Source organism: Ruditapes philippinarum, unplaced genomic scaffold (genome assembly GCF_026571515.1).
Source record: "Ruditapes philippinarum isolate M1 unplaced genomic scaffold, ASM2657151v2 ctg5845_1_1_1_1, whole genome shotgun sequence".
Classification (NCBI taxonomy): domain Eukaryota; kingdom Metazoa; phylum Mollusca; class Bivalvia; order Venerida; family Veneridae; genus Ruditapes; species Ruditapes philippinarum.
Window position 1 is genome coordinate 54,595 of NW_026852551.1, and position 5,773 is coordinate 60,367.

The window sequence follows — 5,773 nt, forward strand, 5'->3', positions numbered from 1 at the left end:
TAAAATTTGGAAAATACATATACATCAATATACTTGACTGATTTGTTTGAATGGGTATAAAACTTGAAAATTGTTCGTTTCATACTTCCATAAAGCGTTTAATTCTGATTTTGTTTTTGTTTTGTTTTTTTCAATTTTGTGTAAACTTCTCCCTTATTTTCCTCGTTACATCAGCAATATAAACATAAGCTGATGTTTAATAAAAAAAAGTAACCTTTAAACGTGCATATTATACAGTATTTGTAAAAAAAACAGTGTATTGAAACACAAGATAAGACATATGATTTATTTCAAATTGTTATAAGAGAGTATACCCTGCATTATAAAAGTTTGCATATATATCAGATATATAAGATAGCATATATATCAGCTTTTTGATTATATACTTTGGACATCTTCTGTGAGTTATAAATACATGCCACTAGGTATACTGATAATTTTAATACCATTTCCGCTCTTAAATAATTACAATACGGATTATTAATAGTTAATCCCTAACTATTATTAAAAAGCCCTCGCTGATAACCATGTAATAGTCATCTCTAAGATCATACAGACATGTAGTTATATAATATGACCTTTACAAAAGGAAAGACAGATGGTGTAATCTTTACAAGATGAGCAAAGTCTGTTTTTTGGGTTTTGAAATAGAGAAAAACGGAGTCCCTAAAACCGCTCAAAACGACAATATTGAAAATGTTACAGGCTCGGTTTAATTGAGCCTGTTCATGCACGGAACTGGAATTAAAGGGAATGTTACTATCCACGCCCTCTAGCACCATTTTCGTGTTTAAATGTTGAATTCTGCTTAAGACGGCGATAGGGGGCGTGGACGACAACTTGCATTTTCAAGTACCGTTCATGAACAGACTGAATCAAACCAAGTCTGCAGTATTTTCAATTTTGTCGTTTTGGGCATTCTTTAGGGTTTCTGTTCTGTGTTAATGATATAAACAGCAAGTACAAAGTTTGATAATTATCTGAAAAATACATGTATTATTTCAAAATGTGTAATATGATTGTGTTAGAAAATATATAACTATTTGATAATATCAGTAGATGAATATTCCCAAAATACAACACAGAAAAAATATTCATTCTGCTTAATTGCTTAAACTAAATTTCGTAACTGGGATTTAATATAACATTAAAGGAGGACTTTTTAAATATATTTCCAATATTTACAACATTATAATAATGTAAAAATGTAAAAATATCATATAAAAGTTTGATAAACTCTTATCAATCAAACTTTTTATCAAAAGGTGTTTTTATTCACCGTCACTGTCTCTAAGTGTTTCTTTTTTTGTTGTTGTTGTTTTTGGTAAAACAAATGGAAGTAACTATTATATACAAGTAAGAAACTCTAACCCGAAACTTTAACCCTTTCGCTTCATGATCACTTACGCTGTTTAAATGACTTGTCAATTTCTTGGCTTTTCTACTCCTATTGACGTGGCTTCTAGTATTTTAACCGTAATCAATTAGAAACTTGAACAACCCCTTATCTTAATGAAAAATATTAATTGACATTTCCATCTGATTTTTTGTAATATATACTTGAAACTGAAGCTGAAATCAAGGACAGTAAAGAAGCGGGTCTAATGTTAACATAGTACTGTAGTAGTTTGCAAAATCGATAAAGCATTTTGAAAAATACACACCCATTACTAATTATATTTAACGTTCTATTATCCCTTTGTAAGACAGATTTATTAAAGTAAAAATGAACATGGACAGGTTATATAAAATCTTAAATACGAGTATATTTTATATCAATGCATGACAAGAGGATCTAAATTTCTCCTGATCTTAACATTTTGTTTTCTGCATCTAGTTTTTAGCATATCATACATTTGTTTTATTAATTTTTTGTCTTCTAATTTTTTAATTTTAACCAATGCTTAATCATGTTTATTTGTCTTAAAATTTTCATTTATTCTCTACCAAGTTCTCCATATAGTCCTGTCAAATTTGTTGAGGCATTAACAACTAGGATGTTTCTGCAAAATTTTTTTGTGGATAGTTTCAATATCACTTCCCTTGATATTTCCCCATACAACCGAACAATAATTTAGAATTGATGCTTCTAATGAATCAAATAATTTACATTTCTCACTAGCTTTAAATTAATATCGATGAAGAATAGCAAACAGTCTATAAAGCGATTTCGATGCATGTTCTGCTATGCTTTTGTGTTCTTGACCAATGTCCATTTTTTAAAAAAGTATAATTCCAAATATTTAAAAGGCGTTACTATTTCAAGTTTTTCGCCATAAAGATGGAAAATAAAATTTGTAGGTCGAAAATCATAACTTTGGTTTAATCAATATTATTTTTAGTCCAACAGTATTATAGTATATTTCGATGTCTATAAGCATGCTTTGTAAGGTGTGAGATTTGTAGCAAATAATATTTGGTCATCAGCATATAAAATCATAAACAGAGCTCATTTAAAGTGAAAGTTCCATCAAGGTCTGCATTTAAATTACTCATTAGATCATTTACGAACATCATATATGATAGAGAAGAGCTGGGGTCTCCCTGCTTAACGCCCTGATGAGAGTTTATAACATCATCATGCACTACCCCATTATATTTAATACATTGTTTTTATAGCTTTTACCATTTTAGTACTTACATTTTCTGTTATATGTTTTTGCCAAAAGAAAGAACGATTAATTTTAGCGAAACATTTTTCATAATCAATAAATATGGAGTACAGTTTTTTACCCGAATATAAGACTTTTGAAATTATGGAAAAAAAATGACTATTTACAACTTTTTCGTATTTTCAGTCCATATTGTGAGCCGATTAAGTAGTGCCAGAGAATAAATTTAAGATAAAATATTGTAAAGTGTTATACCCCGGTAATTTTTAGCTACTATCGGGTCGCCCCCATTAAATATTGGAAAAATATTTTCTTCTTCCTCAAAAACCAGGTATTGTCTATTTTCAATTATTTGGTTAAAGGAATAGGAATGGATGGATTGATGTCTGTCTAATATAAATATTCATCATTTAAAAAGAGGTACCATGACAGTTTATTTGTTGACATCAACCCTATAAGTGAGAAATTCGTGTTTTAAGACACTATTTTTACTTGAGAAAATTAAGTTCATGGGCGCCGCCCATTTTGGCGTTCTGTCATTTCTCGCGAGAACAGAACGAGACCTTTTGGGATTGTGACGTGTTTAAATACCCACTTCCGGTAAAGGTGTACACGCTGGTACCTGAAATATATCTTGATGAAGAAACTTAATTAATCTTATTGCGCGTACATTATTTATTATTTTATTAAAACATCATATGGAAGCTGTTTTGGGCTTTAATTAAAATTAATTGTAAGACGGCCGCGGCAAAATAATTATCATTTGTCCGATAATTTCAGGGTTGCTGATGATCCCACCACATGAATTTTTAAGCAAATGAATGCTTTATAGTTTTCAAAAGATAACCCCCCATGAATTTAATTTTGGGTACTTTGAGAAACTTCTTCAAATTGACGATATCGCCTTTTATTTTGTACTTAATTTTCGCTAGACAAGCTGTCCGAATAGGGTACATAGTCGGACATGTATCTATTTTTTCTCAGCGTAAAAATATCAAACTGAATCCAATATGCAGAGAGATCTGCTGAGTACGCGATTTTCCGACATTGTAACGCTAAAAATAAAATGGCGCAGGAAAATCGGCAGCTAGACTAAATATCGTATGAAAACAATCCAATCTACTTACCCCAATCCCTTTCCCACACAGATACGCATTTCTACTACCTGTAAATTTAATCCAATAAAACAAAAATCATAAAATCTACTTAATATTTAAAATTAATTATTGGGTAAATGAAAAAACTGTGTTGCTATTTTATGAAATTGCTGTAATTTACAGTAATAACTTGACAGGTGCGGAAACTTAATTTCCCCTAAAGGTCATTCAGTCAATGAAGCGTAAAAAAAATAGATAGTCTATTTCGTCATTAGAAAATTTGACAAAGGTGTGATTAACCAATCAGGGCAACATTGTGCATGATCAAAAGGTTTGTTCGGCACAGAGGCATAACAAGGAGCAATAAAAATCGTTAGTACACAGTGTGACAGGAACATTTGGTGCAAATTGGGAACAATTAAAATGGATAATGCACAGTATTAGACATAAGTAGCAAGAACCAGCAATTGTGTGAATAAATTATGCAAATGAGATTTTTGAGCAGCCAATAAAAATGTTATGCCTGCAGTTAATATTAGGCTACGATTACGATGTAAATAAATACCACGCAGCATCATACGTTGACAGACATGTTAACAATTTACTTTTCAAAAGAGTTGCTTATATTTTTGAAATGCATACATCACTACTAACATATGTTCACACCTTTTAATTTGAAAGTCAGAATCAAACTGCAGAAATTTAATTACATGTACTATTTAGAACACGTTTTAGTAGGATTTTTATAATAATGATAATTATCGCCGTTCAATAATTAACAGCCAATTATTCGTTGGTGCGTTTGTTTATTGAATTGCATTATTTGATTGTGAAACTTTGTTAAATAATAACATGTGTATTTATTAACTCTATGAAATATTGTTTAATTACATTAAGACTTTATTATATAAATATTTCGCTACGATTCAACTAGATTTATCATAAATCTAAAGATGTGGGGAAATGACATCACGCGCACCTGTTTTTTCTACGGCCAATACACAAACATGGCCGCGCCTACTGATTTGTAGAAATCGGTGATTTAGCGATTTAAATTTCGTTATCATTCGTTTAATATTATTATTTGGCGGCAGAAAATTTGTAGATTTAATATTTATAGTATTCGTTTTCTGAAATCAAGTTTTTATTCTAACCTTGTTTTTCCCTTTAAAGATTGACAAAAGAAAAGGAGAAATTACACTGTATGAAGATTTAATAATTTCTTTCGACACACCGTCCGGTCCAGTAGCTTTAAAATTATCTTTGTTTAAATACAGCTTTATAAATTTCATCTTCAGATATCGGTGAGTCTAAATCTTCATCCTGTATATTTTCAAATGTTTCATCATTAACAGTGTACGTTTCGTCAACATTTTCATCAAAAAATGTAGAAAAATGTTCCTATATCATTATTTTTGGTGTGTTCTTTTTAAAACATCTTGATAGATTTCAAAATTTCCGTGGATCGGTACATGCAATATTTTCAAGGTTTTGACCTTCTTGTAATTTATACTTATATGTTCCCTTTGATTTAATCTTATTGTATTTAGTGCGCATTTTTACAAAATTATGTCTGTTTTCTTGATTATTGTTTTTAACAAATAAATGTCTTGCTTTTTTTGAACTCTTTTTTACGGTATGGCATTCGTCATCAAACCATTTTGGTTTATTTAAATTATGTCTCTAATTTACATTTGAAAAAGATATATTTCTACCGAATATTTCCATGGCATTTTTATATAAAATGTCAGTTAGACAAATAACCCGGTCATTTACAGAATTGGAACGATTAATATCAGTCTTTAAGTTATACTCTGTCATTTACTGTGTTTGTTTGTTTTGTTTTTTCTTTAAGTTCATTGTTGTTACTATAATACAAATCAAGTTTTAGTTTCTTTAACGTCTTTTTTTATATCTCTGATCTCATTATTATTATTGTTATTTACATGCCATTTAACATGACTCTTGATTGGAAATAAAAGTTATTATATTCTTTTGCTATTCTTTACACAGTAAAAATCGCGTTTTTAAAAAGCCGCCCGCAAACCCTTTTCCTCATCCCCT